Source organism: Rosa rugosa, chromosome 7 (genome assembly GCF_958449725.1).
Source record: "Rosa rugosa chromosome 7, drRosRugo1.1, whole genome shotgun sequence".
Taxonomy (NCBI): Eukaryota; Viridiplantae; Streptophyta; class Magnoliopsida; order Rosales; family Rosaceae; genus Rosa; species Rosa rugosa.
Window position 1 is genome coordinate 39718292 of NC_084826.1, and position 14776 is coordinate 39733067.

Below are 14776 nucleotides of genomic sequence, written 5' to 3' on the forward strand. Positions count from 1 at the left end.
TGATCAAAACCATCAGAAACGGCTAAAAAGGCCAAATCACCGCCGTGCATAGTAGCCACACACGGTGGCCGACGTTGCCAAAAATATCAAAATCTCCAAATCTCAACCAAATTCAAATTCAATTATACCGAGAGATAGAGCTCGACAAGTACAGAAACTCTGAATTGAAACCAAAGTCACCGGAAAACATAGAAACTCAAATATCTTATCCTCTTCCATTCTCTCTCTTGGCTCATCGTCTCAGCAAACCAACACCATAGAAACGGTGCTGATGTTGAGAGAAAGCTTCTTATATAGGTCCGACACCACGAATGGGCCGAAATCGGAGAATTTTTCGCGAACCCGAGAACCTTTCGGGCTTCGTCCTGCCGCCGCTGTGGCTATCTTGGAGAAAGGAGGACTGAGCTCCGCTTCACTCCGCCGAGAGGAAGAGAACCAGACCAGTCCGGCTTCCGGCGTGACCAGAAACTGGAGCTGCGATCGGATTGGGTCGCCAGAAGGAAACTAGGCTCCATCCGAGGTTGGAGGTGTGGTAGAGAGGTACAACTGGACAGAGAGGAGGAGGTCAAATTGGAGGGAAAGCAAGTCAAATTGGAGAAACCGGAGGTTGAATTAGAGAGGGATGAAGTCGAATTAGAGAGGAAAAGAGATCAGAGAGGAGGAAGAGAAGGGACACGGTGGAAGAAGAAGAGGTAAAAAGAAAAGAGAAAGAGAGTAAAGAATTGAAAATTAAAAAAAAAAAATTGTCGGTGAGGGTAAAATAGTCATTTTAGTGTGAAAGGAATGTCACGTCAGCAAGATGACGGAGATTTAGACAGAAAGTTGACAGCAATGACAATTGGGTGAAATTGGAGAATTTAGGGAGTTTTTAGGTGAAATTGAAACGTAAGGGACTGAAATGTTGATACCCTATAAGTATATAGAGTAAACAGTATTTTGTCCTATTTATTAATTAATTTTTTTTTTTTTTTGTGGTGCAAATTAGGCAAAATGCCTAAAACAAAAAAACACGCGAGCTCATTGATGCGAGCAATATTTGCTATGTTTTTAATGTTAAACTCTCTACATTTTACTTAGTTATTCTCTTAACATTATCATTTCTAACTTAGTTTTTGTTTCTAGGTACTTTTTGAGTCCATAAATGGAAGGTAAGGAGTAAGAAGCACAGAAATGACAAGAAATGGAGAAATGAAGTTTTCCCAATCCTACTAGGAGAAGGAATCCAAGTTGAAGTAGGAATTCTGAGTCAGCTAGGAGTGAGTGATTACACGCATTTCTATACGTGTAATTGCATTTTAAATACTAGAATTAAACTAATCTTCAAGTCAATTAATATGTAATTAATCTATTTTTATTTATTTTGTAGTAAATAAGCGGAATTGAAAAAACGAGAGAAAATGGTGCGAAATTGGAGTTTCTGACAAAAGGACGAAATAGTCAATGCGGATCAACATTGGTCAATGCCAACGAAGGGCCGGAACTCAATTGCCTCTGATAGTATGTGTGGAAATGCATGACAAAGAGAGAAGAAAGAAGATGGAAAAGAAGGAGAAAGGAAAAAATAGAGAGAAGAAAAAAAAAAAAGTATTATTTAAATATAATCTAACAGGCGGCAGCTTCAAAATGTTTTGGTTTAATTATGCTAGGACTTTCTCTCTCTCTTGAACCAGCCCCATGACACGTGCTCTTCTTTTCAATTTTCTTTGTTCTCTTTCTTCTCTCTGTGACCAACCAAGGGCTGCCACCTCGCCCATCACATTATCTCATTTCTATCTATTGTAACATCACGTGCGCAGCCACTCTCTCAATCATCTTACATTCTTACCCATTGTGCATAGCCCTTTGCCCTGTCGTTCACACACCAGCCATATATATATATATATATATATATATATATTCATCTCTTCCTTGCCCACACACAACATCACAGACAGAACAGCCGCACCACCAAAAAAACAGAGGCAGCCCTTTGGGCTGCTCTCTTTCCTCTCATTCCCCCACCATTTTTCCTCTTTATATTTTCTTTTGGAGATTTAAAGGATTACTCACCCAAAGCTTCTAAGCATCATATGACTTCATCATCATCAAGATTTGAAGATTAGGTAAAAGTGGGGAGCTATAAATCAAGGCTTGTCATAATTGCTTCATAGCAATTGTGATTTGTTCTTGTTACTTCTGACTTCTTTTCACCTCTTCCTCTTTATTGATGTTTGTTGATGTTAATTTAATTATGGGTAGTGAGTAATTTATTTGTTGGGGGTCAGGGTTGTGTGCCCTAATCCAAATTTGATGTAATGGATGCTTAATTTAATTTATATATGGAATTTGTTAATTATTGGATGCTTGTGTTTTGTGATAATTGATTAGAATGCATGCTTAGGAATTGTCAACTCTTGGGTATGTGTTTTAATAAGTCTAGATTAAAATTTAGGGGATGACATCCTTAGATTTTAGAGCTAGAACCCCGATTTAATATTCGTGGGAAGTACAAGCATGATTCACTACATGATTAGCTTGATCGCAATTATGGTGAGCTTGGTTGCCTAATTCCTTAATCTCTAAGCCTCTTGATGTGAATTAGTGACCCTTGAACCGGCTCTAATTCATGTCAAGTGAGTTCCTACGGCCTTTGAACCGGAGTAGGAATACCATGAAAGGGAATTTCGGCCCTTGAGCCTTGAAAAAGCCTTGGGTGCGGCTTCTACCATCTTTAATAAATTGCACGTAAATCAAATTAGCATCGAGAGCATTGAATTAGGGTTAGGATTCACTCCTAGCTACCAATCCCCTATTTATATTCATTTCTTACTTTTCTTTCCTTTATTTAATTTAGTTGTTAATTAAAGTTTCCATTTCAATTCTTGCACTTTAGTTATTAGAAATTTAAATTACAATTATCGGTGACAATTTCAACTCATTGTAAATAACAACCACTAGGCTCTTAGTTTTGATTAGGCTTTGGTGAAAATCAAAGCCGGGCATTGTTAAGGCTTGGTGCCTTAGAATAGCATTTTTATTTATTTCTTTTCTCTTTTTCTTTGTGTGCTAAGTGTCTTTATTTCCGATTACCCAAGGATTGTGGGTTAGCCACTAATCCCCGTGGTACGATAAATTTGGGCATAATACTTCCCTATCTTGACAACGATACGTACGCTTGCGTAAATGTGTATCAAGTCAGTGAGCTCGTGAAAATGATGACAGAAATGAGAAATAAGAAATGACAGAATCCCAGTTAGACAAGGAAACCATTCCTTCCAGGAAAAGGAAACCTAACATGACTAGGAGTCCCTGTTGCACTAGTAGAGCTCAGGAAGGTTCCAGAACATCTCGGAGATGAAGAGTCCTAATTAGACTAGGAAACTTGTTCGCATCAGGAGTCCTGATGATACTAGGATACCTGGGAAGGCTAGGAGATGGTGTGGCTTCAAGATGACTCAAGATTGTGTAAGAATGTTCTAGAATATACAAAGTGGCGTCACAATAGAAGATGGGCTTTGAAAACGTCCAAGTGAAGAAGCCTGACCCAAAGATTGAAACATGTGACTTGCATGTGAGTTTCTACAATAATCTTAACGTCATTGAGGAACCCTAAATCAATAATATTTGATTTTTACCGTGCAAAATAAAGGATAAATCAAGAAGAATTTGGCAAAGACACAATTTGGGAGAGTTTGGAAGAATATCTACTTCGTGTGAATTATGGAAAAGAAAATAAAAGAGAATAAATATCAATTTAGGTTTCCTGATTGCATACGAGTTGAATAAATACCAAATTGAGGGGAAGTGCATGATAATTTCAGCAAAGAAAATTACAATGAAGAATCAAGATTGTTCTCTACTTCTCAAGGAATATTTTGATTGGTTGAATGATGTCATTGAAGTAGAAATTAACTTTGATATGTTGGTTAGCCGTGCACTATATATAAGGAGCATTGTGAGACTGTAGACACCAAAAAATTTAATGAAAATAAATTCATTAAATAATTCGGTCAACACTCAAAATTATGACTGAACAAATTTAGTCGGCATGTGGGTCCCACAAAATGTCCACGTGGCTTGTGAGTCAGCAAAATCACACAGACTCAGAGAATGACACTTGGCGACACATGAAAGGCCCGACGGCAATAAATGAATTTGCTCCGGCTAAATCAATTGATATTAAAGCGGATCAATCAAATTAAATAAATTGATTCCAAGTCAAATCAAGTATTAAATCTCGTCTGTTGATTAGATATCAATTTATAATCAAGACGACAATCAGTCATCAAATTAATTTGCTGATTCCTTAAATGATCGTGATTAAATCAGTTAATTAACGCTGATTAATTTGATTACGTAATTAAGGAAAATACAATTAATTACGTGTCATCAAGGCATTCCAAATTGAGAGAGACGCCGACACTATAAATACCACCTCTCAAATCAAGAGAAGGACCTTCAGCCAAAATAGAGAAGAAAATACTCTCTGAATCTCTGAAGCCTCCCAAGCACGTGTGAAGAACCATCAAGCTGCCAAATAGCCGGTTCCTCACCAACCTCAAGTCAAAGCGTTCGTCACGTGTCAACTCTCGTGGTCATCATACCACTCAAGATCAAGCGTCAAGCCCTTGAGCGAAATTCACCGTCGGAGATTGAATCAGAGGATTACCAAAGATTGTAACCCGCACTTAAATTAATAAAATTATTATTTTTGTACACGTGTCTGTATCTTGTTTGCTTTCAGATTTTCGTGTTTACAGAGACGTTTTTCACCACTACAAAATTCAGAATCAAAGTCACAAATTCGTCCCCTTTTGCTCACAATATTTCGGCAACTTTTCCATTCTTCTAAGTTCAAAGCCGTGAAGCATCATCCTCTCCATTCAATCATCCTTGCCGTGATCCCATCTATTCCACCACCTTTGAAGCTTTTTGCATTCTTGAAGATTTCAAAAGTGTAACCATGAACACCTCTTTTTGTTTTCGGTTTTGTTTCTTGTGTAAAACAATTTCGGTTTTTGTTTTTATTTTAATGAATTGGAATTTGTGATTTCATGTGAGGATGAAGTGTTGATTTTAGATGTTTAGTTTTCGAATACTATGAAGTACATTTTAGGTTTTAGGTTTTCAAAGTTATAAGTTGAGATTTCTTATATGTTATGCATGATTGTTGGTTTTGTGCGAATAACCCATCCTTTACTTGTTTATTGATCTTTGGATGCATACTTTGATTGATGAGCATGTAATTGAATCCATATAAGATTGCTAGGGTTTTAGGTCTTAATAATTGAAGTGGAAAACCTATAATTCCTTAGATAAATCAACAATGAGTTTTGCATGATAAGATTAGCATTCTAACTTATTATATTTGCTTGAATTGATCAAACTGTTATAACCAATCAGTATATTCGAATACAAACAGTATATATATTGAATACAAACAAAATATATAACAACAAATAATCAAAAATAGAAATCAAATAACTTTGAACATAAATTAAATTTCACTATCTTGATCAGATAGAGGCCTGCAACGCAATGACCTAACACAGAAATTTGCCCCCACTTGTGCCGAAACAGCACAAGTGGGGGCAAATTTCACTATCTTGATCAGAGAGAGGCCTGGAACGAACCGTACTACTATAGTGCTAAATCATCTTGTGGCGCACACACTCCTCCAACTCGTGTTCCTTACATACAAGATCATGAGGCTAGATAATCGTTCTCCTGACATCCAATAATCTTGTCTCTCTAAATCCACCAAGAAGGCGCTAAAAAAGGTCAAGTTCCATATATACCTGTTGCTAATGTAGAGACATGAAAGAACAGATCAGCAAAGTTGGGTTCCCTCCAATTTCAATACACACTGCCCAACCAAGTTGATTTCTAGATTGTGTTCACTTTAGGACAATCCCAGAGACTATGCACCATCTTTTCTTCAACCCCTCCACACCCAGCACACACAAAATGAGAGCTAATACGACATTTCATCAAACACTCACGATAAGGTAAAAAAGAATGGCAAAACCTCCATAGAAAGGTCTAGGCTTTAGTCAGAACTTGAAATTTCCAAATAGTTCACCAAAAAGGGTAGAATTAGATAAATTTTTTCAAAAATATAGGGAGGTCTATATACCAAATATGAATGTTTGAATAGAAAGGTTAAGTAGGTGAATGCTATCACAACCTTTATATGTGCCTTTTCAAGCCCTATCTTAATTTATTGAGTTCAGAGATTTTTTGCATGTCGGTCAAATTTTTGTTTGTAGAACAAGTTTCTCCCAAGTAGCCCTAGTTGGGCGCAATTCATGTTAAGTTATGCTTGCTCATTCAATTAATTCCGACATAACACAATAAGACGACTCAAAACTCGGAATAAAACAGGTTGAATCCCAACACGATTGAAAAGCGGGTCATTTCCATGTCAACCAACTATGACCCATTTAATGGACGTGTTATTTACAAATGAACTGGCCAACACGAAATAAACCTATTTGACCCATTTATTGAAAAAATCGGGTCGGGTTGTATATAACTCCCATTACACGACATATTATAAATAATCTTAAATGTATTTAAGACTTCATTTTTTTTTTTTTGTAATCAGGGGAAAAATATATTCATCACAAGTGAGAATAGGTCGTTGCATACCCTTTAACTATCATTTAAGGCCATAGACAGACAAGAAGATTGTGGTAGTACCCACAAGTGGTACGTACAAATAGTCCTACTCATTAGGCATTCAAATACGTAGAGGTAGCGGAGACCCTCCTTTGGTACTACTCCAGAGGCGCTAGAGAAACTTAGAGTTCACATCGGTGCATAGCTTCGTAATACAAGGAATTTATTGTAATTAGACAAAACTAAAAACATAGGATAGGCCTAGGGCAAAACGCGCCAGCCCAAAATAGTAAGCCCAAGAGCAATCCAAATGGAATAGTCCAGCTCTAGAGCCCATCAAGCAGACTTTGTCCTGGCCCATCACCCCTGACGACATGTCGTACGTCACAAGCCTAGCACTTCTGCCTGACCAGCTTTGCCACGACCCGTGCAGCCCCAATCTACGCCGTCGCGACCATTCACTGCTTCGACCCAAACCGCCGCGCCCCACGCCTTCACAGTGCATGCCGCAAAAAAACCAATCCTGAATCCTGTCGATCTAGCCTCCCACTGTCTGCACCACCGTCGATTCAGAACCATGTGGCCGGTCTTGCTTAACACAACCACGCCGCTGAACAGGGATGATGCCAGAAGACCCAAGCCGAAGCCATCTGGACCCACCTTGAGCGCAACCATCCATAGAGCACCCTTGAAACAGATCGGCTCGACTACCCGTCTGGCAGCAGATCCCAAGAGTCGGCCAAGCTGAAGGCTAGCATCGGACGGGTTGCCGCCGGACGAGCTCAAGTATTCAATCGGAAAGGAACCAGTCTTGGATGTTAGGGTTTCTCGAGGAAGAGTTTTTAATGTATTTAAGACTTCATTGTCATATATGGATCCAGTGGTAAAGTTATGTATTATTATTTAAGACTTGATGCATTTTCTTTATCATTGAAATGTTTTAAATGGGTCTCTCCACTGAATTAAACCCAACATGACCAGTTTATTAAAAATGTCGCCGTGGGTAACCCGTTTAATAAACATATTGGTTTGGGTTTACATTTTGTATACAACTTTTTTTTTTTTTTAAATTGGTTCAATTTCAGTTTGTGAGCCCTGGAAAATTTATCGAGCTTATTTGAGATCGTTCGATAAATTATTTATTTACGATCTCGGTAATTATAAAAGGTACTCGAGAATATTTTTAGAAATTTTCACACGGTGAAATCCTCGATTTAAGAGTTTTATAATTAAGTACACGACATGACGTGTTCGTTGGAATTTTCGGAGAATTTTTTTTGACTCCTGAGCTATTTATAGTGATTTTCTGAAATTTTAGAATTACATAAATTATTAAAGGAAAATAAAAAATTTAGGCGGTGCGATCGTGGCCATCCATTCAGCTACCACTTCATCCTGGTCGTGGAATTAATTTCTCACTTTGGGCTATAAATAGTCATATCAGCATCAGACGATCTAGAACATCCTAACATCTTCGAGCCCTCTCGACCCAAGAGAGACACCCGACAACCCGTGAGAAGGGTCCGACCAAAACGCTTTCCTCCAGCCATGTCTCGGTGGCGGACCACTAGCGTTCGTTCCCTATCCTCTACACCGACGTCCTCCTGGCAGCGAATCGTCCAATCAGCGGCGAATGGCGACGATGCGAGGCCTGAAGGCTTAGAACTTTTTCAGCAGTTTCTGGACATTTTCCGGCTGCTATTTGGCTTGCATGGCATACAAAAGTTGGTATACTCCTCGTGCTCTACATGCTTGTGTAAGTGTTTTTGGAATTCGAGTAAGTTTCAAAGAATTTGTGTTTTGGGTGTACACGGTCACCGTCGGGAACACTAGTTTTGGTGATTGTTTGGCTTATTCTCAGGCATTTCTGACTTTATTTTTCAATGTTAGAGGGAGATTAGATGATGGAAGCACTCGACTAACAGACTTGAGGAATGGTCGGGGTGGTGACGAAAAGGGAAGGAGTTTTCCCGGTGCCGTGTTCTTCTTCAAGGGTAATACTCAAGGTTAATTGGGAATTCTGCTTTTGATCGAAATTGATATCAAGGTTAATTGGGTTTAGTTCAAAGTTCTGAGCATTGCCTTGTGTAGTTAGCTTCTGGAATTAGTTGTCATGTTTGTATGTGTCATGCCCCGAATTTCGAATAAAGAAATTCGAATCTGAAACGCGATAACTTAACAAGCTCAAAAAGAACACTAAAAAAAACTTTTCATTTAAACTATGCAACAAAACCAACCGAGCTCACAATGTCAATATCGACTCGTTCTTTAAAGTCACATATTACATTACAAAAGAGTTTACAAATTAAATTGAATAACAATTCAATGAGTAAACACACCGACCACACTCACTACATAGCGGAAAACTAAAACCAAAAGTACTTCTACATCCAAGCTACGATAGCAACAAAACCTCAACTTCGATGACGGTTACCCATTACTACCCATTACTCTAACCTGCACAATAACCCCTACTCCATGGAATAGTGCACCGGGTTGAAACAACAAACCCGGTAAGCTTTTACAAGTTCGTGTGAGTAAACCCAAATAACCACAAAACATCTTTCTGACTCAAGGACAACAAATCAACTCAATGATTATTTGAAAATCATTCTTTTTAAGGAAAACACAAGTCACCACCATGACAAACCAATCATTTGAAATCTCAACTACAAATCTAAGAAATCACTTTTATTTCCTCTCAACAGGAAGCATTTATCACCACAATGACATGATAAAGTATTTCTCAACTCACTACAAGTCTCAACCACAATTGTACTCACAATTTAAACTAAATACAATCAGTAATCCCTGCATAGAAAATTAATTCAGGAAATCACCAAAAGCACACAATTCAAAACCATAGTAATCCCTGCATATAGTTTAGTTCAGGAGATCACATTAAAATAAATAAAAGAAATCATAGTAATCCCTGCATATAGTTTAGTTCAAGAGATTACATTAAAATCAAACAAAAAAAGAGGAAAAGGAAAATAAATAAGGAAATCACACAACTCACGCTAAAGCCAAGAAATCACCATTTTAACTCAAGTAAAAACTCTCACAATTTAGTAAGAAACCAAGTCCCTCATGGACAATAAAAGAAAGAAACCACACGAAACTCCCTTTTAAAAACGTATATTACTCATGGATCACAAGTAACTTACGTGTTACCCCCATGACATACAATGACAGACAGACTAGAGCTCTAACTGAATCGTAACCCGTCACCCGGCCAAATACATGGTATCCGATATATTTGCCTCTGTCACTATTGTGACACCAGATTCGTAGACCGAAAACATTTAAAAAGTCTCACATGACTCAAATGTTACACCAAAACTCCGGTACTCTTTCAACACAATATAAATCAACAATTACACGATATATTGCATTCCCGAAAAGAGTAAATACTCTAAACAATAACCTGAATAAAATCACAATTATTATGTTTATCACAAAGCCACACCATCAAGATATATATTTCACGTATATATATATATATATATATATATATATATATATATATATATATATATATATATATATATATATATATGCGTAATCATCCACTCAATAATGTCACTAATACCAACTATAGTCCACAATCGCAAAACTCGAGAAAAATCATTTTTACAATTAAAAAATCATTTTACTCACCTATGAACCATAGCTGATCAAGTTCATATAATTTAAAGCAAATATTTATTTCCAGAAAACAATTTGGCAATTACCGATTAAACCAAACAATAAAGTAACTATGTTCATAAATGAACCATGTGAGATTTACTCACCTCTAAATCCCGCTGCATCATCTCTCACAGCCGACATAAGGTACATAACATTCTCCGTCAAACACCTAAGCAAAATAAGGTCTCAACTTAGCACACGATTTAAAACTAATGTGGTTACAGACTTACAGTTCGAACCGAGCATTTGAACCAAAAACTGAAGATTTGTTCAATCGAGACAAAACTTCCTCCAAGACCTCCCAAGGTCTCCGGAACACTTCTAGGATCAATTTCACAAAATTATACGATGATCCAACTGTCGGATCCTTATAGATCGCAAATCGAGAAAACTGAAACTACGTAAATCTAGCATGCTTCAAATGATCACAACATGACCCCATAATATATCAACATGCTCGTATCGACGAGTAGAAGACAACTATGAAAATGAAACCCCAAAAACTGGCCAGACGCGCCGCCACACGCTACCGGCAACCAAAAAATTGGGTCATGAAACTCTATGCCAAAATGTTCACAACAACAAGTCCAACAACTTCTTCAACTAGCACAAAGTTAGAATCTAAACCATTTAGCCGGAATTTACCTCGAAAGAAAAAGGGCCGATTGAAACCCAAGAATCCCAATTTGTTCGATTCTCCTTCCCAATTTGTTCAAGATACTTGGGGAGAAATGATCAGCGACACATGGGCTCCAAAACCCCTCAAGAAATGGCGTCGGAGGTGGCCAGAATCACGAGTTCCGACGGTGAACTCAACACATCGCCTCCACCCACTTTTTCGCCCTGCTGTGCCTTCCACGGCCAAAATCGAACAACAATACTACCCTAGACTTGAAGAGGGAGAAGAGACGAAACGATTGTGACCGATGGCGTGGCCAGAGGGGGCTGACGGCAAAGAAATCGTTAGAGAAAGGAAAACGGGTCGGGTTCGGCGTTGGGAAAGTTAGGGTTTCCGATTTTGGAAACTTTTCGAAAAGTGAAATATGAAATTATTTTTGGAATTTTTCTATTTATAGGAATTTTCCAAAGTAGTAAAAACTTCCGCTGACCAAAACTTCTTCATACGATCTCCGATTTTCTTGTTCTGCATGTCCACGAACTCGTATCGACGCGCTCTACTACTTTTTTGAAGAAAGTTTATAGAGAAACTCAACAAATAAGAAGTCAACCCATTGACTGCTCGAAAATAAAACGTTTCAAGTAATTATTCGTCCGGAACACTTTCGCTCCGCCCTCGAACCACGAAGTCGTCCTAACAATCAACTTAATAATTTTTGAAAAATTATCAGAGATTAATAACAAATTTTCGGGATATTACAGTATGCTTATTGTGAAATTAGTTTGAGATTGGTGAATTGGATTGGTGTAGTTTCATTCTTGGTTGAAGCTATGAAATTGAAATCTCCCTGATTATATGATTGAGATTGACAAATTGTTGTTGTTGTGGTAAGTTTGAAGTTATTTTGAATTAGGGGGAAAGTTGGATGAGTTGGTGAATCTATTACTAAGATTACTACTAAGACTAGTAATTGATATCACAATTGTGGAGTGGAGTTATGTTAAAAGAATGGCTGTGAATGTGTAGAAATGGTTTAAAATAAGTATCAAGTGTCCATAGTAAATTCAATGGAATTACTATGTGATGCGATATATAAGGAAATTGGAAATAGTTGTGAAAGGTATGGAAGTTAATTGGTTGGTATTCCAAATTCAAGTAAAGTGTTGAGTAATTGGAACTATTTGTGAGTGTAGTGCAATTGGTCAAACGATGGTCAAATTGGTCAACTCTTGGTCAAACTAGGAAAAGTTGATTTGACGATGTTTGAATCGTCGAGATTTTAGATATTTGTTTAATAGATTATTAACGATCGAAATGTCAGAAATTAGGACTCCAGTTACCCGAGGAACGAAAGGTTCGAGACTCTCAAAGTACATGAAGGAAAGCATCGGAATCCAGATAGGGGATTCGGGCATTACTTAGTTAGCTGTTTCATGTTTTATGTACAATGATGCATGATACATGATACGGTTTAGTTCCATTTTTTGTTTTAGTTAAGTTCTAGATGACGAAGTTGATTTCCTTGGCCGTGTGGCAAGTCTTTTTATAATCCTTGGCTTGTAAGTTTGTTACTACATGTTGTGTTATATATAAGAGTAAAAATTAGGTTAATAATGTGTATTCCTTGGCTTCGATCCCCTTAACCTTCAGAGGGTTAGCTATGTTAGGTCCATAATTACTTAGTAATTATTTCCCTAGTCTTGCACTTTTGCTTAACCTTTGTGTTTATTTTTATTTATTTACTATGTTTTTCTTATCATGCTAGGAAATGATGGAGGAGCTTGGAAATGCCTTAGCACATTTTCCTACTCCGGCTAGGAGAAACTGAGCTAAGCAAGGAGGGAGGAGCGGCAGCCTGACCAAATGAATTCAAAATGAGATGAAATTTTACAGACACATTTTAAACATCCTAAGGATCATTTTGTATGAAGAGTACAGGAGCTATTTCGGAGTGGAAAGACTTCAAATATAGGTGCAAATTTCTGCACTAAAAGACGAAAACTGCAAAACTAGACCTGAGATACCGGCAGTATTTCGAGCCAAACCACAATGAAATAAGCTTTAAAATTTTACTATAATGATCTACACTCATGGAGGAACACTTGGTATGAAGAAAGCAAAGGCCAATTCTGAAGTCTTGGTAGAGATGTAATCAGGGGCGACCCTGAGAGTGTGCAGGTAGTGCTGCCGCACAAGGCCTCTGAAAATCGGTTGGTGCAGCAAACAAGTGCTTGTGGAGGAGAGTGATACATCATGAATGTATTCGTAGTTGTAGTCTCGTGTTTGACTTTCTTAGTTATCTTGATTAGCTGGTTGAGAATAATTTTTATAGGACTAAATTCAGTTTATCCCCTTCAACTTTGGGTCGATCTTCACTTCAGTCCCTGATATTTTTTTTTTTAATCACGTTGGTCCCTGCAGTTCCAATTTCCATCACCCGAGTCCAAATTTCAAAATTGACTCTAAATATGACGTCATATGCTGAGTTGGCCCCGACATAAGGGCCCACTTTTCAGCCTTTGACCCTCAATTTGGAGGAAATGTCCATACTGCCCCCCTCAAATATTCTTCTTCTTCCCCTGCATAATTCTTCTTCTTCTTCCTCTTGTTCATCCTTTCAACAACAAAAGCAGAAGAAAAATTCACATTTCATTCATCAAATTGTGATAAACTCCAGAACAGAAGATCGTCAACTAAGTTTAACTTAACATCAGAAACTATGTAATGCCAAAAGAACCACAACTCAAAAGCATGTTTCACACACACACAATGCTAAATATTGGCCTAAGAAACGCTAGAAATGCAATCCCAATAGTACTTTCATCACAAATTACACCATTAATCCCCAAAGTTCAGAACTTTGCCCCGAAATTCAAAACTCTAGAAGCTAATTCAAAGAGTAAAGCAGCAAAATTACCAATACCAGGCTTCTATACATCTCAAACTCCACAAGACAAACCAAGATAGCAATATTAAGCTAGAACAACACAAGTAAGAGATACCCAGAACCAAATTTAGCCAATCAAATACAAGAACAACGAAATGGGACAGCTGGAATTCCAAAATACTCAACTGGGTACGTGAAGAACAAAGCATCAGGTTCAATAAACTCACCCAGAGAAGTACTCAATCCACCCACAAGTAAGAGTGCGAGATCCACCCAAATCTCACCCACAATCTCGCTACAATCCTAATAGCAGATCACCACGGCGAATTTTAAAGTCGTTGATGGAGTTCTGGCAATCGAGTGACAGGGCACCAACTCGAATTCCAGTTGCCTCTCCACCGCAATCAAAGTATGCAACAATTTGAATTGTAAAATCAGGAATGCAACAATTTGAATTGTAAAATCAGGAATTTTTAGTTAAAGAAGGATGGGAGGAAAAGAGGAACTGGGGTTGGGATTGCATGAAGGGGTTTGACCACCCAAAAGAGCTCAGGCTGTGAATTGAAAAGAGTTTGACAGAGTGACTTAGGAAACACTAGAATGGCAATCGGAGTAGAAGGAGTATCGGACAACGTCGGAGGAGAGCAGAGAGGCCTCCAGTTGGAAGATCTTCGGCTTCGGCGATCCAGCAAAGTCAATAGCAGAGGTGGAGGGAGAGATCAGAGACGGAGGCAGCTTCATCAGGTGATGGAGGCGGCTTCGTTAGGCATTCAATTCGGGTTCGAATCCGGTTCATGCAGCGGCTTCGTCAATTACCCGTTTCCAGAGGCGGATGAAGGCGGCGAGTGTTGGCTTGCACCCAAGGACCCTTCTTCGGGGTTCAACATTCTCAGAAAAAAAAAAAAAAAAAAAAAAAAAAAAAAAAAAAGGCGAGGCCGAGGAGAGAGAAAGTACTGAGAAAAAATAAAGAGAAAAAAAAA